A 25,155-nucleotide genomic window follows, 5' to 3' on the forward strand; every position below is an offset into this window, starting at 1 on the left:
AAAACAATAGAGAGCGAACAGCCGAATGCGCCTACCTGTCTGTTGTCTTAGGTCTATTGATCTATTCAGCTTGTGACAAGGTGTCCAAAAGGTTGAAATCAATTTTGACGCAGGTGATCTATCACACGCACTGAGGCTTCCTCTTCCTCTTCTTCTTCTTCTCTTCTTCTTAATCCTGTGTTGTTGTTGTTTTTTCATGGCACAGCCATTCTGCATGCATGATGCGAATGCAGGCGTACTTTTCACCACCATTGCTCTTGATATATATATAGGAAACCTATTCTTTAGCTATTACTGCTTGGGGGTTTCTTAATTGATTTTACAAGGATTTATTGACATCAAGTATATGTAGTGGCTAATTCAAATTAATCCTCAAATTAATCATGAAATCCTCTCGTACACTTACGCTTTATCTTGGAGCAATGAACATATTTTTATTTTCTTTCCTGTCTTTGAAAATGTATATTCCTACAAGAATGGAACGGACCAGACCAATTTACATGTCATTGATGTACTGTATATAGCTGAATTATTGGCATTCAGTCGTTTCTAAGAATATTGAATGCTACAGTGGCTATAGACTATGTTAAAAGAATATATAGGTACGTAGGCCTATTGAAACAAGCTTGAACATGATATATGTATTATACTATATACAAGGTACTTGTAATAGCTGTCATTTCAATAAGTTATTACGGATTTTTTTTTGGGTGTGTTCCTTGCATAGATTCTCAAACAGAATAAACGTGTTAAATTTCGACTTAAAAATGCTTCATTGTAACAGGTGTGTGAAAAGTTCCTTGTTTTCGGAATAATTTTCAATGTAGTCACAAAGCTTACCGTTCATCCGGCACAACGCTACTAAAATAATACCAAATTGTGGAATATCTAGTAGGCCTACATGAAATGTCTTATACGAGTTATGATTTTTCAACTTAATGTGGTTTTCAACGTTTTCTGAAACTGGAGAGTTTGTTTGAAAAAAACCGATAAGTCCATTTTTGAAGATTTTGAAGTACGGTCTCTGTCATAAAGTACAAAATAATACCTTTTAAATGATATATTGGTCACTACATAATTTATATAAATGTACATTTTTAAAGTTATGGTCAAAAGAAGCAAAAATTTCTTATTATTCTCTTTATTTTTCTTGACCTTTAATCGCAAATATCTCCATTTGGCAAATATGGACTTATCGGTTTTTACGAACAAACTCTTCATACTGTACAGCCCGCCGTCACACAGGTAAAACTTATCAAGAACTCTTCGTGAAGTTTGCTCCTCCGTTCACACTGGCAGCCAAACTTTTCAAAATTTCAGTTCTCGATAAGTTCTCGAAGGTAGGGTGACTGGTGCGCATGCGCAACAGATAAAAAAAAGCGCGCGCCGTCCAACAGCAATGATTGTGACGTAACAATACACACACCTACATTCCAATGATCGCGCGCTTAAGCACCACCACAAACAGGTGGTGGTCTGGTCACGTGACAGACTTCGCGAAGTTTCAGTTGCGAACGTTCGAGACTGCACAAAAAGATTTGCGAGGGTTCGGGAAATTACAGACATTTTCGCGAAATGCTGTTTTCAGGAATATTGACAACAACGCTATTGCAAATGCAGTATTACCTTAGCGCATGGAGAAATTTTCTCGTGTTGTTAAATTCCAACTGTGATTCGCGAAATTCGCGAATTACAGTTGGATCTTATCTATTAGTTAGATTTTATTGTTTCTGATTTGAGCAAAATTGAATAGCGTGTCTGTGATTACGGGCTTGTCGGGAAGTGTTCTCCGGCCACGTGGAATTCTCTAGCTGCTTTTGCTGCAGCTGCGCTCTTCTAACTGGTTAAATCGCTCTCACGAAGCTGAACCAGATCTCGACTTCGTGCTTATACGTAAAATCTACGCGAAGTGCAGGATTGACAGGCTTGTTTGGCTACCAACAATCCGATAACAATAAAATACAATTTATTTCCATCATCTACAAAATGATACATAAAAGTATGCATATGTATAATGCATTTGTCGATTCATGCTTTTACCACCTCATTTGATTTGCATGTCCGAGTATGACCTATATCACTCTTTCGTGAAAAGTGTGTAGCTTTGATTAAAGGTTTTAATCCGTCTCATTTCATGCTCTATCAGAAAATCGTATAGATATTTCTGAACTTTCATCCTATGTGGATCCGCACATGCAACGGTCTTCCTCTATAAAGAATGGGAATCCCGGGACTCCACTGTCATCGTCACACCATGGCCGCGGTTTATAAGATTTTGCGTGCCGAGAATCACTGTTTTGAAACACTGATTCGAAACACTGATTTGAAACACGGTTTTGTCAGGAGAGCATTTATAAGATTTTTTTTTCCCCGAGCGTGTTTGGGCTCTCGCTCAGACCAGGGAGGTGTATGTGCCATTGCGCAACTCACTGTGCGCAGTTTGTTCCTCGGCAAAAGGTCAAACAGGGCGCGCGCAAGGCATTGTGACGTCATTTAAACAGTATTTGAGATCGCGGTTGCGTTTATAAGATTTTTGAAACACTGTTTCTACAGAAACACTATTTTGAAACGCACTACTGAGTATCTTGTGCGATTTGAAACAGTGTTTCAAAACACTGTTTCATTTAAATCACGGCTAGCGTTTATAAGATTTTTTTTTTCTTGCTAGAAACACTGTTTGGCCTGAAGAAAAATCTTATAAACGCACCCAAAGACGACACAATCATGCCGTTGTGGGTTTCTTTTTCCATTATCGAAATAATAACACCCAGAATAGTCTGCCATGTACACAAGTAATGACACACAATCCCAAATTAGTTACGATACGAATGGGAATACATTCTCATGAGCAATGCTCAGTACTCCTTGCCCGAACTGCATCAATGCACCCATATAGACATTCCTAGGAATAGAAGGGAGGATGGTTCGTGCTAAATGAAAAGTACAGTGTACTCGGACTGAATGCATCTATTAGTACACACTCCGGTGGTGTGACTGCAACACAGTGGACAATTAAATATTGCTCCAGGACACGACACGCCCGAAATTAAAGATCCACACGCACTTCCCTCAACTTCGACTTACAGAGCAAATACCCCACTTTACCTTTTGCACTAGTTTCTATACTCACGTGCAAAGAAGATAAAGTGCACTTAAAAAAAGATGATGTTCTGCTTCAGATTTGGTGTCTGAGCATATTGTGAAAGGAATCAGTAAAGTTTGGGATTCCCAGAATTCCGTGTGATATGATGACTAATTGTTGACAGGGCTGGACAAGACAGTATATAGAGCACGCTTTATCGCGCATTACTTATAATTTTGCAGATGAAGGATACCTTTTCTATTTTCAGTAGTAGGTTTACGCAATGGAAAAAAAAACATTTATGATATTAACTGTTCAGTATAGGAGTTCGGAGATATGACAGGCGTTATCAGTGATTTTAACGAAACCCCATTCCGCGTCATTGTGATCGAAAAATGAGCTGCTCTTTGCATTCAACTGAACTACATTGACTTGCAGTTATAATGTATAGTAAACAAATTGATTATGCCTTTATTTTGGGATAATGAATAGCAATAAGATCATCGTTCCGAACTGAGTTCCAGCCCGGTCGCTGCTTACCTGGATATTATAGCGTAGTACGTGACATGGTTCGTCAAGCAGCAATGAACGAAGTCGCCCGAATTGTCCAGTTGATGACTGCATGGTATCAAAATGGCGCCTCAGAATAGTCTAATGCATAATGGACACTTGTCAAGGAAATAATATACAAATGACGCACAGGTCTGAGTGCGTCAGTATACAAATGACGCACAGGTCTGAGTGCGTCAGTCGGAATTGTGTGCATAAGGTAACTATGGAATGCTTAACCCACGAGGCCCCCGGAAGCCGAGTGCATGGGTTTAGGCTAAATTCCATAGTTACCGCATGCACACTATATTCTGACTGACGCACGAAAAGACATGTGCGTCATCTGATTTATAGAATGGGTAATTTTCTTGTCAAAAAACCCATTTTTCTGTCGTGTTACCCGATGACAAAATTACTGGATGCTTTTCCTTTTTTGGCTTGGATCACGACGCCCAGCCATGCATCAGTAATTATTATACAACACCTTAGAATGATGTCGAATTGTGATTGCATGGCCAAGAACATGTCACATGACATTCAATAGAAAATACCTATCAAACTCGTTGAGTGTGACAGCCGTGCAATAGGCCCTTGACATGGGCCTATTGCACGGCTCGAAGGTACTATAGCACGGCTTCGCGGGGGGCTACTAATGCACGGCCGCTCACACAAGCAAAGCGCCAGCAAAACTACGTGCTGGCCGGTGTAGCGGCAGATAGCGTTCCGCGGCGTTTTTTTGTTCTAAACAGTATCCGCCGGCAGATCGTGTCCTAACACTGGGCGGATACTGTTCTGAAGCGCAGGTATCGTTAATATCGTTGCTTCTCACTGTGGTTTCTTCTTTTCGCTGCTTCTGCCAATGCGCCCCTGCTTGTTCGCTGCTTCCATTTCGAGTTTCACGGACAATACCTCTATATTTGCTGCTTCCGCCCCTCGCTGCTGCTGTTTCGCTGCCTCCGACTTACACTCCAGACCGGTATTCCGTGGTTGATGTGGAGCAGCTAGCTCTGGTCAGCACGTATCTTTTTTTTTTCGTAGCCAGGTGAGAAATTATCTTATAAATATTCATTACGCAAGCAGGAAAAGCCTCGATTTTCGTCGAATACGTCTAGTTCTGCGCCGTATCCCTGTGTGTGTGTGTGTGTGTGTGTGTGTGTGTGTTTGTACGCGTGTACAAATCAGGAGAGTTTGTGCAAAGTCACATAAAGCTTCCAAATTTCTTCACATATTATTAAAAAATAGTAATTTGGGGGCTGTCCCACAATTGTGCATTAGATATCTCGATTGATATAACTTTGGGACAATTTCACATGGCTGAAGAGTAAGTCTCAGATTTATTGAAACCTAAAGGGTGCCTTGTACAAAATTGTGATGAGATCTGTAGAGAGAGAGAAAAATACAAATGGGATAAGAAACGCTTTTATGAACACAGGTGTATTTCTTTTATATAGCTTTATAACTGTAAAGATTACAAATGAAAAAATAAAGAGCAATCTTTAATTCTATTCCATAAGGAGGCAGAAATGCTGCTTTTGAATAGCATTATGATCCCTCCCCCTCCCTCCCCCCCCCCCTCCCCTCGGCTCCCCCTCAAACGAGAAAATGAAAGGGAGGCAGAATTCACTCCAGTGCACATGGTGCAGGTATCATACCTCGGTGCAGGTATCATGCCTCGGTGAATGCAGCACTTTGCTTACTAAAATGTCCGCAGATTATAAAAATGTCAACAGATTATAAAAATGTCAACCGTGAGTCCCTGTAGCGTATTCAAAGAGAGGCATAAGTCCCTGTTGTGTATTCATAGGGAGGCAGAATTCACTCCATCTCGTGACGATTCATGCAGCATTTTGCTTACTAAAATGGCTGCCGTAAAGCTCGCGCAACTATTGGTAGCATGCAATACAGGGCTCACACCCATAAATATTTCCCCATAGGGATGTGTGTTAAAATCAAATTTCAAAAAATTCTTTAAAATAGCTGGGAGAAATGAGGTGTTTCAGCTTCACTAACCTGGATAAGTTAGATATACCCTTTCATCCATCAAATTCTCAGGGTGGATAATTCAGTTTCAAATTCTGACCAGGGGTCCGCAAAGCCAGACTACGAGTTCTTGTCACTCAAAATATCACCCATTTTCCGTACACGTACCCAATGAAATATAGTCCCCTCAAATTCCACCAGAAAAGCTTTCATCTTCCAACCAAAATGTAATTTGTAGAGGAATTCATACTCAATATCTACAGCTATTCAGTTTTTTGCCAAACTACATCATTGATTTTCAATTAATTTTTTTCTTCATTTATTTTGGTAGGCCCTATCTTTGTACGAATTTGTGAAGGGGTCTGGGACGGTCCATTGTATTTACGGGTGTGAGCCCTACAGTAGCCACTTGGAACCTAATCCGCGCAGCGCGGAACTCTTTCGACAGTCCCTGACGAAGATCACGTGCACGCGGCAGGTTAAGCAACGCTATTACAACGTAGTAGCCTGAACGTACAAAATCCGCCGCTGTACAGTATCTGCCGTAACTAATCGCGGCAGATTTCAGCCCATGTCGGAACGATAACTGCCGATTGAAACGATAACTGCCGGCGGATACCGTTTTAGAACAAAAAAACGCCGCGGAACGCTATCTGCCGCTACACCGGCTGCGCTGCCGGTAAGTCTCACAGACCAGGCGCGGCGGAGTACTGCAACGTTAACGTGTACGCGCAGCTAGTTGCGTGTATTGCGGCCTTACCTACGGCTGTGTTTTTACTTTTGACTCTGATCTGCTACGTGGACCACAGTGATCCAAAATCAAGACTTCATTTCAAGTTGAGAAACCGTAATTTGATTATTTTTTCTGTGTTTTTATACAAAATCATTTCCGGAAATAGACAAAGTCTAGACCTACTACTAGATCTACCGACATCTCAGATCGGCCTAAAAGTCAGGCCTAACTCGAACGTTAGTGTAGAATGGGTATGCAAACCCTGCAGAGTTTGTGATTCCTGTGACTGTGTGGTCGAATCATGACGAGTGTTTGAAAGCAGTACACTGGGTGGTTTACAATTCTCGGGCTAATTGTTACATTTATTTTTGGGCCTTCCTGAGTTGGCGGTCACTAATTTAGTACTGTGATTGTGGACAAGGTGTTGTATAAAACGAATAATTTATGATTTTGTTCGTGCATTGGGGCACGTAATATCGCACTCGGCGCGAGATTCGCCACTGGTCTATTCAACGCGGCGCTACGCGCCTAAGCTTGTTGAATAGACCAGTGGCTTATTATCTCGCGCCTCGTGCGATATTCGTGCCCTAACTCGGTAAATGGGAGGAGCAAACGATTACTATCGATAACTGCAGTCTGGATCAATATAATCTGTTCCCACTCACCCCCCCCCCCCCCCACCACCACCACACACACACAGACACACACACACACGATACGTGAGAGAGTAGACGGCACGGCGCGGCGCGGAGTACATTAGCGTTATGCGCTAGGCCTGCCTGGATGGAATTCGGAAAGCTAAACGTTACGTACAGTGTAATAACGTAAGTACCGTGGTACTGTAGGTCCTACCCAATGTACCATTTAGGTATGCACGTATCATTCAGCCCCGAAGTTTGGATTCACACTTCAAAATGGAACCCCGTTTTGTCTATAATAAACGACGAGCGCGATAAGATTTTGGAGGATAAGGATTCTATCTCCACTAAACATGGCCTAAAAAATACAAGCGAGTTTAGTAGTCTTGAGACATTTTGTTCAGTTCAGTTCTTAGAGCGAGGGCAATTCATGCATCTTTGTATTGACGCAAGTTAACGTTAGAGTTAGACTAACGTTAGATCCAGGCCTAGCCTAACGTTACATCGAATAAACCACAAGTGGAGGACTACGAGTACGACACCGAGCAGACTGCTTTGCAAATCACTGTGTTTCTACAATGTTCATCTCTGCAACAGAGGGGGAAAAAGACTGATTTTGAAATTGCTGCAGATTCCTGATGACAGAAGTTAGGCCTAACACGTTAGGTACGGCTATATCGGTCCTGGCACATGATGAATTGACTAAAAATCACAGGGTGGGGCCTAGGCCTAGAAAAAGATGATGCACTGGATTGGGGAGCCAATTTGGACGCATGTGATGTAGGCCCTGCTAGACACTAACTCTTTAACGTTTGACTTACGTAACGTTAGACCGCGTAGATTCTTACGTTAGAACTCCCTAACGTTAGATCTAAATTAGGACTTTAAACGTTAGAATAGAGTCCGTCTAGTAGGCCCTATAACATTTAACAAACATTAGAATCTAGACGTAGGTTCTAGTTTATGGCCTACCTGTAGAAAGAAATGTCAAATGATAAAAATTGGCCAGCAGGCCATAACGTTAGGCCTAAGGCTAAAGTTAGATTTGTTTTGTGAGTAGACCCTAGAACATCTGTTGATCTTTTGGACCTGAGCCTAATCTAAGTTTTTAACTATAGGGCCCTAAAGCGTCGTTACTTGACTTGAGCCTAACGTTAACGTTAATTAATAGTAGGGCCTACTGTCGTTAGAGGACATTATGAGCCTACACAGTATACTAGCAACTACACAGTCCAGTCGCCGCTAGACTGTACAAAATCGCGACAGCGCGCACACAGCGTCTGGTCGGGCTAACATGAGAGTATTATAAACGGTTAGGGTATGCGTCGCTGTAGGCTCTTTTATAAAATGGGTTCAAGAATGTAGCCAATTGGAAGCGCTGAAATGAGTCACGTGTGCCTGCATTAATTTCTCACTAACATGCACGGCCTGACGTCACAATGTTTACACTAGCAGTGCGCACTCAATCAGTTGTTACAAGTGCGTCGCGCGCTACTATACGCGCTGTCAATCCTGTAAACAACTTCTAGTTCGGGCTGCCGGCCGGCCTTTCTTGTGTGCATAACATGTGTGGCGTACGTATACTCTTATACTTACAGTACTTATATGCGCGGGATTTCCGAGTGCGACGTGTTCGTGCGTAATATGTTTGGGACGAATATCTTCGGACATCTTGACTTTTTATGTAGCTGACTGGTATTGACCCACAGAGGTACGTGAAAAATGCTGTTAGTTTTCGACCCATTTTATAAAACAAATGATGCACAGGATTATTTCGTGGCGTTAGTGGAGATGCAGCTCACTCTCGGGTATTTACAATGTAGTGCATGTTTCACAATTGTAAATACCCTCGAGTGCGCTACATCTCCACTAACGCACTCTATCCTGTGCATCATTTGTATACTGTAAAGCACAATCAAGGGCAAGGCCATCTAATATAACAGATATCGACTGGTAGGGGGTGGAATGTAACAATCTTTGGAACGCCAGGGAGTTATATTTTCCCTCGTGATCATATTTTCCCTCAGCGCTGCGCGCTTCGGGAAAATATAATCCCTTGGGAGAATATAACTCCCTGGCGGTTTAGATTTTAGACGCGCGGACGTTCAAAGGGGAAAAAATGATCTGAGCGTGCGCAGAAGCGTGAGCCAACTTGACCCGCGCTACTGTGCACGCTCAGATCATGTTTTTTTCCCCTTTTTTGAACGTCCGCGCGTCTAAAATCTAAAGCTCCCTAATATATGTATACTGGACGCATGGCCAACCTGAGTGCGCGAACGCTTGCTTTAGTGCGCGAAAATTCTGAAAAATCGTGCGGAGGTCTCCTTTAATTTGGTGCAATTCCAGCTTCTGAAAGAATGATAAAAGACTTTCATGGCTTTGTACTACAATTCCCATGTACAAATCGGTAGACACTTTCAGTCATGACAATAATGTTTTGTTAAAGGTCAATTCCTGGACAGGTTGGTCATGGTGCTTATCTGCATGGTGAGAAGTCGGCCGAAGTCCCTGGAAAGTATAATAGACCATCCTCAATCATACCATTGCGCCTTCCCATAGATTCTAACGAAATGGAGGAGAACTAAGCGAATAAAATTCCAGTTTATTGAACAACTTATGGGAGATGATAATGATAATGAATTCCTGTGAGAAATCCATCCATGATAGGAGGCTGTATACAAGCCTTTTCATACAGACGCGCACGTTTTGTTCCGGCGTTTAAATACAATGTAATACGATCTATCCTTATACTCTACTCTACGAACATTATTCACATACCCCCCCCCCCCCCCCAAAAAAAAAAAAAAAAAAAAAAAAAAGACAATACAAATATACAGAACAAAACAAAACAGCAACAATTCAGCAGTAGCGATGACAACAACAAACTGTCCGAAGTTTGAAGCGAACTCTCATTGCAAATATCGGGATAGAGGTGAAACAGGCTCGTTTACTTGGATACGAAACTCAAAATACGTTTAAGCCACCGTGTACTTTTAAGACGAAACTACTGTTGTAAGTGCCTAAATGGATTATCATCTACAGGCTTGAAACTCGACACCCGGTCGAATGCAGTGCAACTTCATGCGTGCACGATTAGATTACGTGAAATCGATTATGTTTAATGTACTTGCCAAGACAGACGGACGACCGGGATGGGATATAGTGCAACAGTGCGGACATCACACGGGAGTTTGAACTTTGATGATAAATTGGCCTGACTTGCGAAACAAAACTTCGTTTTATCGTTGTTGTTGTTGCTGCTGTTGTTGTTGTTGTTGTTGTCGTTGTACGCTGAAGGGACGTGACAGCATGGTTAAAACAATATTTCATTTCCAAACTTCTTCATTCAAATTGGCAGCAAGGAAAGGCGTGACACCATTAATGACTACAGGATTCATTCGCTTCATCAAATTTGGGGAACTATCCTATTTCCCAATTATTACCATTATTATAATTTAATTTATCATTCTACTTTAAGACGAACAGTTCCCCATGGCGTGACAAAAATCTCACTTTGTAGCAAATCAAAATCTGCTAGATATAATGTATACTGTATACGATATCACCCTTGAAATCAAGGAGGTATGTGCTCCTAATGCGTATATACCTCCTTGTTGAACTTTCAAGACCATGTGCCTCTATAGGTGAAAGGTCGTGATTTATTTAGCGATTGAGTCTGTATAGTTATGAAGTTGCATGTCAGCTCGAGAACTTCGTACCGACGTCAATAAACTCTGTCCCAAACCAACGACAGTTCATGATACAGTAAATGTTTGCTTTATATGTGTATTTCTTTGTTTCTGCATATAAATTTTTGTCATCACTCACCTTACTTATCATCAGTTTTGGAATATACATACATTTTGTTTCGGGGTGTTACGGTAAAAACATTTGTCATAATGACAAACAATTTTACCGTAACACCCGGAAAGAAAATATCATAGGACGACTTCAGCTATAACCTCAGAAAGTTGGATCTCTCTCCCACCTACCTGATTAGTAAATAGGCCCGTGAGAGTAAAAACGAGTTGCAGGGTTAAACTCATCCGTGATGTCGCCGGTTATGAGATGTAAAATCCCGATTCGTTTGTGATTCGTTTCGTTCGAGGCACGTTTTAAAACTCCATGGACAGTCACGGATCTTGCCAGTTTTGATTTCTTGGCCTCGGTTCAGTCGAGATATCTTTTGGACTACAATATTATAATCGTAAATGCTGACAACGGACATCATACATTGTCTTAGTAATGACTACAATGAATAGTGTGATTACCTATAGTTTAATTGTAGGAAAATAACATTTACAAAGCCTTAAAATTCACAACTTTTAGATGAATAGATCATTGTCTGATCTTCTGCAGATTTCAATGATGTGGACTACTGACTACTAATATTTTCTGCATTCCGGTCCACAGAATTCAGTCATTTTGGGTTTAATTCCCCATCGTAGAGCGATTTCCATTAAACTGTCTAGCGCAGGTCTTTGATAAAAATGAAATAAGTCGATTGTGAAAACACTATGTGGACACGCAGAATCTATGAATATTACTTTGTATGACATGTGGGTGTAACGTAATAAATCGTGATGACTGTGCAGAACCTTTTAATGCACGTAGCGTGTATCATTTCAATACGATATGCAGTCTTTTGAAGATTGCTGATGAATCGTTGAATTATCATATATCCCTATTTTGATACAATCATTTTATCTATAAATTTGACTTTTTTGGTCAATTAATATTTTGATAGGCATAGACCTTCAGCACCTGTACATGTGTTACGAGTGTACCGTTTGGAACTTACTAGTACGTAAAATAGAAACCGCTATGAAATATGCAAGAGAGTAGGACCCTATAGTCTGTACGCTCTTTCATATTTTACAAGCGGTTTCTAATTATCTCGCAAAAAATTAAAATCTGACGACCCCCCCCCCCCATCTTTACAACAACTACATTGTATACCATTCGTTAGGCCTACACGATATAGGCCCTGCAGTGTACGAACCTACTTATTCTGAGCAACCGAAACAATACCATAATTGTTATTTTCCGACATGTTAGTAAAACCTGCATGTACTTGTTATACTTTATCTGACATCACGCATGTGACGGTTCAGTGTGTATTTTTGCTGGTTCATAAAAAACATTATTACAGCGCGCGATCCCAAATGGATAGGTGTGTGATCAATCACCCAGAACAAAAGGCCCACGTATTATACGTATTTGAAGCAATATATATCTATCTCGACGTAATACAGTGTAGTACGAGAGTGGAAGCAAACGTTTCCTGTGACAGATTTTTATGTTTCTTAATGTGCACTTTATCTCACACCTGACATGGATAAAATCAAAACTGAAAATTCCTAATTTTTGATGGGCTATTCTAATTTCCACAAACTTTACTACTGCAATACATTGTAATAGTTATGTTTGATGTTTGCATTCACTGAATCCAACCTATGTACATGAATTGTGCATTTCCCTTGAATATAGATGGTACACTGTACATGTATATCATTGAAGCCACAGAAACTAAGGAAACACACACAAAGAATTAAAACACTTTAATCATCCGTTCTCTATTCTCATATTTATTGTTGTATTTCCATCTCGATACATTGCATATTTACACGTAACATTTATTCACATAACAATGCATAGAATTTGTGGGTGAAATTCATTGATGTGAATTTGTACCCCGACAAGTTTACACTTGTTCAAACCCAACAAAAATTGACTCAAAAATTGACCTCTCCCAAATCAGAGCTTGCGGTTGGGAAACATCAAAGTGAAACTTCATAGAAAGTTTAGGTATTTCAGTTCATTGACGGGGATTTTCAGATAAGGGACATGGCTTGAAATCACATTGAACATCATCTTGTCGCAAACTGCCAAGGAAAAGCCAGCAGCAATGATCGCTATAGGTTCGCATTATCGAAACTATAGATTGCTATCAATTTTGAAGACCCGGCCATATCACCAGCAAACAAAATGACACTATACGTCGACAGTATTTGGATAGTAGGGCCTATGGTTACGGAACCCAGAACCTTGCTATGGGTGGTTGGTGTACGATAGATTTGAATTAATGGTCACTTGAAGAAATGTCAAGGGCAAAATCCGAAACCGCGTATGGGATGATTATACTATACGGCCGCTTCTTCAGATGGAATCTTGACCGACTTCCTTGCCTGGTAAAACGTTGACTACCTTCAAAGAGACAGAATATGGATGCGAAAGACACTAAAATATTCTCACGAAACGGAAGCGCATAGACCCACACTATTGCAATTTTGATGTGCTGTATGTACTGATCTTAAGAAAAAATGTGTACCGCTTGATACGAATTTTCATAGACTTCTTCTTGATCATACATAAATAGCCTATTACTGTATATTCACTTAAAGAGAAAGAAAGCAAATTAAAACATCCCTGCAGTTGTTCACTCGGGTGGTGTTCTTATCCGAAGATGACACACTTTATTGCACAGATGGTTAAATTGCCATACCATCTCCTCGTATTTCATTAAAATCACATGGAAGAAAAAAAAATGTGAAGCAAAACCTGTTCGTCTTCATGGAGTACGTGCTGTGATATTCAGACCAACGGCTCATCCTTGAATGTCATAGCCGTTAAAAAATCTACTAAAGTCAGGTCAAAATGCATTATCAGGTTTTTTTTTAAAATCTTCAATTAGACAAACATTTACTTTCAAATATTCATTCAGTAATATCTCCCTCTATAAGGTGTTGGTTTTGTGGTCACAGGTGTAGGCCGCCTATGGAGCTTCAAAAAAAGGATCAAAATGATTCTGCATAATCTGGCATATTTCTGAGAACTGTTTCTACTAGGCACTAACTTAACACAAACTAAGTTTCCGTAAAAAGTACTCGATTGTGGTTGGGGAAAATAGTGTCTGATCCGGGGACAAAAATAAAATGTCCTATCTATGGGGAAACTAATTGCTTCACACTACACCCGCATGGCATACCTTACGTATAGGGCCTACACACACAGGGAGTATAGTGACTTGCCAACTCATGTGAAGCACGGAATGTTAGGAAATGAAGAATTGCAAAATAAATTATAAATATAATAGATAATATACTATACAACGCTTTTTATAAAATGGACTGTGCATTATGTTTCACAAGCGACACCATACAGGCAATTAGCTGCTCTCTAATAAAGTATTGTGTAGGTCACACATCTCTGCAGAAGTTCTCCAATGTTGTGAACATGTGAAATGTCAAGACACATTCAAACAAAAACATGGTTTGAGATTTCACAAGAATTAAGTTGAGAAGTTTGCAAAGCATAAAATCACCATAGCAATTGACAGTATGAAGAGCCCTGGTTTTTTACTTATCTGCTTGAAATTTGAGTTGCAATTCTTAAAGTTGATATTTCAACCGTTTCACATATTTTTGTGTTTATAAAAACTTCCTTGTACTCGTGTTTGGATTTACACGTTTATTCCCCATCTATATGTTTCCTCAGAACACTTCGTGGAAGTGTAAAAAAATACAACCACGAAGCTGTCAAACTTTGGGCACATATTCAGCAAAAACATCCAAACCATCTTGGTTAGGACTTCATGCTTTCATTTCTCCAAGAGCGAGCGAACCCAGCTGTCCTAGGGATCGCACAATCCAGGGCAGCGCTTCAAGTTGTTTGTCAGGCTTTCGCGACGACCTTTTGACCTCGTGATGGGCGTACGCGTCTCCTGAGCACGTGATCACATAAGGCGGGAAAACGCTGGTACACAGCGTATATTGCACACACAAAAATAACACGGAGTGCCTATTGGCCCATGGCCAAATCACCAGTTGTTCGCTCATTGTTGTTCAACTCCAGTCGTTTCGAGTGTCTCATTGGCGAACGGCCAAAGAATATTGCTAGTCTCCTTACTCAGACCTTTTCTTTTGTGCTTGTTTGCACTGAGTCACCAATTCAAGTGCAAAGTGAGCGTTAGCAAGGAGCTTAGAAGCTCCTTGGTTTTAGCCACGTTCACTGTTCTACTATAATTCCACTGGCGTGAAGCAGTCTACAGTGATCACATGGATCGTACGTGGTGCTCCTGGCGAAAAGACTACTTCAAATGACTCTGGCGTTGTAAACAAGCTGCGCTCCCAGGGAACCTTGAAAGCCGACGACCCTGTTTTCACACACGTATCGTAGAATCCCTGAAATCGAGAAAAAAACAAGTGAAAGGTTTAATATTCATACATGTATTATCTGGTATTGAGTAGAAACAAACATCCGAATGACAGGATGCAAATAGGGGTAGCGGATTATGTAAAACAATCACCGCTGGCTCTCTGGTTTGGCTGCTTTCCGCGATTACTTATGGAAGAGATAACTCTCAAGGGAAAAGAAGTTGTTGATCCTATACGACCTTTACTTTCAAAAATAGTTCCCTACACCGCGGTAGTATCCTTCCTTTATCGGTTAACTGTCAAAGTTCAACCTCTTCGTACTCGACTGGAACAGGCATACACACCACCATCACTATTCTGGCCATTCCTTCAGAATTTGAACACGGTCAGGTTGCGAGTTCGCGGACGAGAGCGGCAACCAAGGAGTACTAGGAGTACCTCCTTGGAGCAACAAGGTGTGGATCAAGAATCGAGGTACATGTAATATTAAATCACTAGGCCAACCATTAACTCCAGCATAAAATAATACAGTTGGTTTCAACAAGACAATGGGGCACGTCCTACCGATTTCACTCACTGAGTGAAAACTCGACTTAATTCCGAGCAGTCGGCCCATTGGAAGGCACAGTGAGTATGGGGTGCTAAAACTCAAGTCTCAACGAGAACATATGAAAATCTAACTGCCTCAGAGAATGGCGAAGTGGACTGATGACAAGACAATTTACCAATAGGAAATGTGTAAACGAATGGATGAAAGTTAACCTCGGCGATTGAAGAACCTGCAAACTGCAACGCAATGTTGCGGTGTCAAATGCATTGCTCTGAAGTATGCCGTTACTAAGTCTTGTTAAAGATAATTTCCGTGTAGGACCTAGAGGAAATTGTCAATCGTCCACCAATCAAACATGTCCTTTTTTGTCATCTCTGAAAGTCGGTGCAAATCCGGACGAAAACACCAATTTGCCTGTTATTTTCAGGAAACGAAACCAAGCCATGATATCGAGAAGGGTTACTTTCACACGTTTGTACACTTTCAGGGTTACGACTATATTACAATGCGTCCAAAAATAAACAGCGAGATAAGTGACCACTGTGTTAGGTGTTAGCTTATTTACAGTCTAAAATAACAAAAAAAAGTTTACTATCACGATCGAACGTTATTTACATAATCTCAAGAATGTCAAAGAAGCACTACACTCATAGACAGGCCCTACTAGAACTACGAACACCACAGAATTTGGAATGGATTTGAGTTTCCGTCATTTATTTTTTTCTCCCCAGCCAGCCAGAAAAAGATGCTCAATGGCAAGGGTGCTGATTTTCACCAGCTTTTGGAGGGATTTATCGGCTTAAAATCAGGCTAGGAAAGTGTTTAACATTGCTTTCAAATCCCCTTTCAACTATTGTTCGCGCTTTCAAAAGGGATTTACCTCGGGTTTACTTCGAGAAGGACCGCTATACAGCGCAAGGCTTTCCAATACAGTGTAGTTAAAGAAAAAACAAACAACCCACACACACAAAAACTCGGCTTCCAATGAAGTTGACGCCACGGTGGTATGGTCAAAACGGGAAAGGGGCGGGAGGATAACCCAAGCAAGCCATCAGTTCTAACCTGAAGGCGGCATTTCAAAGGCAGTTTGTTGGAGGAAATACACTACGATCTCGGAGAAGACATAGGTCTCATTGTAATTATATCAATTAGACACAATAAAGTCCAAAATAGGAAGGCCAATAAACCCGTTTGTAAGAATCTGATCGAGTAATTCAAGTTGTATCACATGGCAAAAGCCAAGTACAGTTGTTAGATCCGAGGACGAGGTGGAAAGAAGGGAGAAACTTGCGTTTATGAATAATGAACTCCCTCTCTCGTTTCGGGAAGTCATCTTCACCAATTTCCCAGGAACGTAAAGTAGGCAGGCAGTTAAAAATTTTAGTGTCATGAATATGACACACATAATAATCACTGTGTTTCTTTTCATCAATGATTGACATGTGTTGTTTTTTTTTCTTCAACAGGACCAAAATTACACCCTCCCCAAATCCCTACTCCCATGTATCTCCTGAACGGGGCATCTCCTAAACGCCTAACGCGTCTCCACTGCATTTGAAGAAGTCATTCTGTACTCCACACAGGTGGCAATCAAGCTACTCACTGGTATAGTCCTATGTAGAGCATAAAGAACTGATGTGTCCTCTTCGAAAACGTGAATGGGGTTCAAAGTTCCGTGTGTTGAGTCTTAGTCATTCGAAAGGCAAACAAACATGCAACTTCAATATATTGCAACAATATGCAGGAGATGCTTTGTTTGTTATTTCCTGGCAGTGACACTATCATCTTGTATTTTGTGTGTAGTGTGTTCCATCACATTTAAATGCGTTATTGACCCAAGCGTTGCGCAACTCGACCTAAACCGGGGATTTCTCTTTCGACTGTCTTGTGACATCTCTAGTCACTGTTCAATGGGTGGCGCGGGGCGGAGAAGAGCTGCGCAAATTTAAATTGTTCAACAGAATGATGCCTTAGAAATACCAGTGTTGTAATCGCTAACCACCCTGGCATGCACAAGCTGCATTGCTTTGAGCGACACGTGCCCATTATCTTCAGTTCGGTTTGTACACTTCACTTCGTGGGTATTAGGCTACTCCTAGGCTAAGTACTTGAATCTTTAAATTAATAATCTCACATGTGCAGCACCAAATGCAAGTTTCCATTTCACACTTGCATGTGTGCAATAACATCAGAGTTTCAATGTGTGTGCAGTCTGGCCATTAGTGGCAATTGGTTAACCGATTTCCATGAAATCACTACCAAATAACAACCGCGAAACAGGTGGTCAACAAATGGCTCTGCTAACCAATTAACACGAATTTGTAATATCCCATCTTGGTGGTAAATTATTTCATTGACCCCCTTAACATCCATTCACTCACCATTAAATTTGTCACAGGCTTCATGCACAACCAGGATAGAGCGAGCGACGCCGTGTTGCTATGACGACGTTGCCACTGCAGCTGGAGCAGATCGTGGTCTGTCTGGGCCGCCGGGGGCGGCGCTCCCTCTTCTCTGCTTGGGCGGCGACGTGTCGCTCTCTGAGGTGCTTCTGCTCCTTTTTCGATGTTGGAAGTATTCTGAAGCAACAAAAGTCAAAATCAGAAAGGAATATTGAATTATTCGGCCAAGAAGTAAACACATCACGATATAATAGTTAATTCATATTGGATAGAGAGGTTACTAATATTTCAGAAATAGAAACAATTCAACACACTGGCATAGCTTTTCATAGTCGTATTCGAGAACAGGGCACTTTTAATGTGGGTTGTATGGCTTGATGTGATCAGCTCTCGTGTTTTCGACACGCAGTGAACAGGTCAAGGTAGATGAACTGAGTGGACTAGTCGGGGCTAGCAGTTGCCAAGCACGACTGTCAACTCAAATTGGGTCCGACTGGCACACGAAAGGTGTGAAAATAAATGCGTGGCTCGAACAGACAGACCAGAAGCTAAGGACGACACCTTTGACGTTTTATCAATAAATTTCGCACCCGATGGTGAGAGCAAGAGAGACTTTATCAATACACACAAGCAGAGTAAAATTCCCCGTTGAGATCTTCATTTGTCGCAGCTCATCGACAATGGAATAAATTGTGTTCACAGAATTGCACAACCTGCTCTTCATCGCCAGTGCAACCACAACGTCTTTGAAAAACAAGTGTGAAGATTAACTTTGTTGCACGTCCACATTATACACTACTCATTGTTTCGGTGCCGAATTCGGTTCGTTTGTGAATGCTCTCGCAAAGTCCAACAAACCTATGCATTGTATAATGCTGACAAGCAGTGTGTCCATAATGGTAGAGCCTATAACGGACTCTCTGCAAAACGGGGATGTCATAGTTTTGTGAAGCCCGACAGGTCTGATTGGAGATTGAAAATTTGAAATGCTGGTAATGGAAACGTACGGAAAATTGCGAATGAGCTTTTATAGCTAACGACTGGCGCAGAAATTCCGCAGGATCTCTTGAAGATACCCCCCCCCCCCCGCTCTTTGCTTACTACAACCATTATTTCACATCCAAATGCAGCAAAAACGGCTTCGAGCATTGTTTCACGATCAATCACGATCATTCAAATTCTGCTTTCTTTTTCAATAAATGCTCACATTCAAAATTTCTGGAGGTGCCTCTCTCGATCGCCGTGCACTTTTTCAAAAATTCAACCGCGATCGATATTCCAGAGACAAGAAAGAATAAGAGTATTGGCAGGAAGCGAACGGACTTCATTAGCGGAGAAAGGCAAGATTGGCAAATCACTGTACAGTAGTACTACTTAAGTGGTACAATGTATCTCTATAATTTCCGCCTCCTTGCCTGAGCAAAAAAAAGGTACATAAACGGGGACGAGGCACTCAACACGGATGTTATATTCTCTGATATACCATGGAGCTATATATAGCTCCATGGATATAGGCCTACATAGCCAAGCCTTGCATACAATATCAAGGGAAATACTGAGTAGAGACTTCGACGAATAGCCTAGACATGTATCATTTGGAGCGAGCTCATAAAATCGGGTGCTATTCGTTATTCCGAAGATTCGTTGATCCGAAACACGCAAATTCCCTATATGTACCTAGAGGTTCGTTAATCCGAAAATTATGGGTTCGTTAATCCGAACATTTGTGTCGTTATTCCGAAGGTTCGTTATTCCGAAGATTTGTTCATCCGAAAATGAAATTTGGAATAACGAACCTTCGGAACAACGAATCTTCGGACTGAAGAGCCGTCGGAATAACGAGCTGTAACCCATAAAATCATTAGTTCAGCTTCCATGAAAGTGCAAATCGTCATGGGGAAGCGAAAAATTACGATCACTCAAGCCAAGTTTGTTATGGTTATAAACATCTGTGTCGATATCTTTGACCCTCATATCACTAAGGGATAATAAACAATTTTTGCATAACATGTTAGGCTTACATTATGCAGATTTCTGAAAAATTTTTTTTCATGAAAACAAAAATGAACGACAGTTCTGCTGAATATTTTGTTTGCGATATTTCCCAATGAGAATTGTCCTAAGCTCTACCTTCACTCCTGTATGCCCCCCCAAAAAAAAACAAGAAAAAAAAAAGAGCTCACCGAATAAAGATGGCCTTGTTTCACTTGACAAACAGTGCGTGAATTAACTATCTATGGAAAAGTCGTGTACTCTTACGCACACACACTTTTGCTTACAGAGGGAGGGGGAGAGATGTAAACGCAAAAACAAAATCAACAGAAGTTTGGCCCTTCGATATCTGGATCTCTGCCAGCACTCACACGACTGAAAAACAAATACAAAATTAACGATGCACGACAGCACGATTGATTTCTACTTCGGAAGCTACTCGCGTGTAATACCGCATCCGACACGTCAATCTAACGGCATTATTGATGCGAGAAAATAATGGTTCGGTCATCGCTTTGTTTGTCTTCACGTGACACCACGATTTGACCATGCAGATGACCGAAGCCACTCACGTCTTTTTCTTTTTAGGTCAATCGCAGGCATTTCATATCCATTCTCGAAGACTAAATGAGAGTGGAACTTTTGAATGTAGGCCTATACAAGATACGTAAATTACTGAAGTACTGAAGACAAAATATTAAAGACAAAATAAGTCTTCACCAAAATAAATTCCAAAAATGAACCATCTAGATCCTCCGATGAGCCATTATGTAGCTAACACAGCGATCGGCAATTCTGGAATATATCGAGGGGACTTTTCCATCCCTTCGAATAGAAAATTCAGTAATCACGGCGTCTCTTTGTGGAACCTAAAGTGAGATCTGAATGAAGTGATTATGGCACAGCACACAATACCCAAATCAAAACACTTGCCTCCTAGCCTGATTTTCCCAGAGCCGTTTGAGCTCCATCACATCCCTCACGCGACATCCTCCCACGTATGAAAAGCTTCTGATGGATTTAGAATTCATTTGATGGGAAAATCACGAGTAGTTTTCAGATGACGTGGTCGGTGATTGTGAAAGCGGCGAATAATGAAATGGGGCAGAGGTCTGTGGACTCTCCAATTATTTGCACAACCTTCCCTATCCATGCTCTGAGCGAACTTTTGTCAAAGCGATTCGACACCATTGCCTGACCTTGAAACACTGACCAACCAAGAACACTAAAATTGAACTTGTGAAAGTGAACATTTGTGTGTGCAGATGGACGGCCCCTATTCTCTTGTGAACAATGTTCAAATTACAGTTTTCGCTTTCTGGTCTAACATTATCTTTCGAGAATACCGCACAATACAATGCAAGCAAAAACTACTTAGACGTAGGCCTATATCTTTGTACGTCTTTCAAGACAAGTTTTGTCACACATTGTAATTTGTCAATAAACATCAAAATAATGGTTGTAGGTCATATCCACGAATCTAGATCCGCCCAGCATATTTTCCCATTAGTTATTTGTCGCAACAGAAGTCACTTGCTAAGATCTACTCGTATTGCGTGTCAATCACCTATATATTGGGTATAGGATTTCAGTCTCAACCTGTTTTCTCGATTTATCCGGGCCAATGATATTACAGCCGATCGCTTTCGACAGATACGAACAACGCATAATATAGCGCTGCCGTATTCGTTTCTCGGCTCAAAGGGTAGGCTAACTGTCAGTAACTTATAATATTTCTCTATATACTTGACTACAGGTTTTACCTATAATAGTAGCGCTTGTGAAAACTGACTTATACAGTTATGGTATGGTACGAGATGGAAACGTCACTCGTCGATTGAGTGCACCAATTCCTAATTACGATTTCTTAATAAAAATCACGAGCCCTCTCCCACTTAACTGCAAAAGCGTCCACATACAAGCATGTACCATTTACAGGCATATTATCATTAATTTCAAAACACATCACAAACAGGCTAAGGCCTACAGTATAGAGTGTAGGGCCTACTAGGTAAATCAAACTTGGGCCCAACAGTCAAAGCAATTGCAGTTGCACCGTTGCACCATGGAGCTACTATTAGTAGCTCCATGGTTGCACTATGCTGCCCCGAATAGTTAGCAAGCTGTGTGAATCGGCTGGTACAGAAGACTACGTGTGTCCTAGGGACAGTCCTTGTTTTTGCGAGTCGTGCGCCCTTTGATTGACAGGCACTGCGATGCGGAGAGACCCAGTCCGTGTGGGTGAGGAGGAGCTGGAAGGGACGAAGCCAATTGTCTAGCGTTACACATGAACACGGCAACACCCGATCGACAATAACATGAAGTAATATGGCCAAAAGAGGTGCAGTACCAACGGATCGATGCACAAGTACAATCCATACTCTACTATGATAGTAGACTAGGCCTGTAGCACCTTTGACAACATTCGTGTTCGCAGGAATGATTTCTCTTGGGTTCAAAAGAATTGCAAGAAAACACAGAGAATGTCAGTAGACAATACTCGACTATGTTGCCAGGCCTGATTTTTTTTTCAACTTCAGACCATTTTCAAAGGAGTAAGAAGTAATTAGAGTACTTCTGAAGTGTTTGTCACATGAAGCTCCATGTCGATGTGAAAAAATAACAACACACACACAAAACCAAAACAAAACAAGGTGAACCAAAGATTCCACGACACTCACGAGAGGACAGCAGCCAGTATTCGGCGCTGGTGTAATCATGAATGGAGCTAATGGAGTCCACGATGAAATTGAAAACTGTTGGAGTCAAACGGAGAGGGAACAGCGAGTGCACCGGCTACCGGTTAATAATCAACTACCCTTCATATTCATAATGCAAGTTACAAGGGTTACGATACAACTCCTGTAACATCCCACACTGGAAGTCGCAATGATTATTGGTTTTCTTGAATTTTAGAGCTCGGGACATTCTCATTAACACCTAGCCCGACCTGACGCTGTGCGCAGCTGTGAAGCGACAGGGCTGAATATGGCTAATTAAAACCGTACAAAAAAGAAAGCTTCCTGAATGCAGAAGCCGCTAATCAGACAACAATCGACTTACTACTACAGGAAGTCCCGTCGGTAACTGAGAGGTCACCCACGTTCGTTTTCTCACAACAGGCGATAAACAAACACTTCCCATCATCATAAACCCGTACAAACTGTACTGTTTGTCTACTCAGCCTACGCAATGCTGCTGATCAATTTCAAATCATAGCAAGAAGGAACTTTTCGCGACTAAGCTAAGAATAACACCTGGAATAAATATAGTATAAATGCTGGAATTGAATAAAAGCCCATCGACATCAAGTTCTATCTGGGGTATACTGAATTTGACAATGTAGGCCTATACAGTATTACATAAGATGACAAAATTTGAATTTCCGAAATGGAAAAAAGAAGAAGAAAAGAAACAAGAACATGCTAACCTTGGCCTGGGAAATAGTTATACTACAAGATAAAAATATACCATAAAGACGCATGACACGTGCTTTGCCAGTGTTGTGGAATTGGAAACGACTAGGCCTACGGATAATGGTCGACAGACACGCAAGGACACCGAGGATATGGCAGGGTCGGACTTGGAAGAGTTACAAAAGGCGTTCTTTACAATATAGACCGAGGATCAATTGCCATCATGTGTGATGAAAGCACTAATAAAATAATATAATAATAATAATAATAATAATAATAATAATAATAATAATATGATACACTTGTAATGCGCCGGTATCCATCATGAATAGATGCTCATGGCGCAAGAAAGAGAGAAAGAAAAAAGAAATATCATTGACATGGAAACTTGGTAAACAGTAAAGGCCTGCTGACGGCTTATCACGAGTCTGATACTGTGATAGGGCCTACAAGATTTCTGGAAATCAACAGAAGACATCCATATCATGCTGTAAGCTGTTCCATTTGCAAGACGAGACAAGAATATTGTTGATGATAATAATCATGACAACTTTGTCGGTAATCATCAATACGACGTGGCGACATGACTGTTCTACAGAGATTAAACTAATTACAGTAGGATTGGGAAGAGATAATGACCCCGGAACACCGACAGGACAAGTCTCAACAGGATCGGTTTCGTAGCTTGGAACGACCTACTTTCCACAGCCCAAACCAGACGTGAACAGACTTGTTTACAACGAACCACGGCGATAGCTAATTCGCCTTATTGTCCGAATGCCTGCCGAATCGTGCGTACGCTCCCATCGCCGCTGTTTGCTGTGTATCACGCGAGAAAAAAGGCGTTACCCCTACATACACCCAGCAAGTTTCAGGTGTGCTGATCCGACTTGCTGCCTCTATCCGATACCGGTCCAAGAGCATCTCGCTTCATGCTTTTCACGAAACGTGGCACGGTACCAACTACACATGTTATTTTTTTCCTCTCTCATGTGAAAGTTATTTCCAATCTATTTTATACTTGGAAAGAAATATTAAAAGAGTTTCTGGCTATAGTTTAGAGACAAAAGATAAGATCGTTAATTACTTCCTGCGTTTTGAGATAAACATTTTCCAGTAGTAGAGTTACTTTAATAATGTTTCTTTTTTTTCAAGTGCTATAAATTCCTCACCTGTTATACATCGTTGATGATGATCTCTCCTGGCGCTTCCAGAAGGGGCAGGTGCAGAATGTGGTACTTCCCTGTGGTTTGAACTACTCGAATTAAGAGTTTTTGTTTCAGTTTCATCTCCACTGGGTCGCTCCGCTATCCTCGCCGCTGCTGCCGCCGAGGTCGTATCGGTGTTAGAGCGCTCGGAGGGGCCGCCGTTTGGAGTAAAATCAGCTGACTGCAGCCGTTCCGCCGACTCGCTGCTCCGGGCAGAGCTGACATGACCACGTCCTGCAAGGGCTTCTTCCAGTACTCCTGTAGAACACGGGAACACTTGCCTCAGGAACCGACTGCCAGTTACTTCCTTCCAATGGTTTTCCTTCCTGAAAATTGAACATCCATTTCTCTTCTTTTGCTGTTCTGCCAACATATCCTTAGCATCTTCAACCATCCTGTCCAGTCTCTTCTTGGTCGGGTCTTTCGGCAAAGAGCTGCCGACATACCCT

The 25,155-nt window shown here is 41.3% G+C and overlaps 1 long non-coding RNA gene across 1 annotated transcript; it reads right to left on the minus strand.

Annotated features, from left to right (window-relative positions):
- Positions 1 to 12,441: 12,441 nt before the first annotated feature.
- Positions 12,442 to 24,932, minus strand: LOC139743354 (uncharacterized). The gene is made up of 3 exons (XR_011711753.1): positions 24,671 to 24,932; positions 18,070 to 18,267; positions 12,442 to 15,165 (listed from the first exon to the last, which is right to left on the minus strand). It is a non-coding gene; the product is annotated as an uncharacterized lncRNA (long non-coding RNA).
- Positions 24,933 to 25,155: the final 223 nt, after the last annotated feature.

Source organism: Diadema antillarum, unplaced genomic scaffold (assembly GCF_040938485.1).
Source record: "Diadema antillarum isolate AM-2024a unplaced genomic scaffold, OU_Dant_1.0 seq00001071_RagTag, whole genome shotgun sequence".
Taxonomy (NCBI): domain Eukaryota; kingdom Metazoa; phylum Echinodermata; class Echinoidea; order Diadematoida; family Diadematidae; genus Diadema; species Diadema antillarum.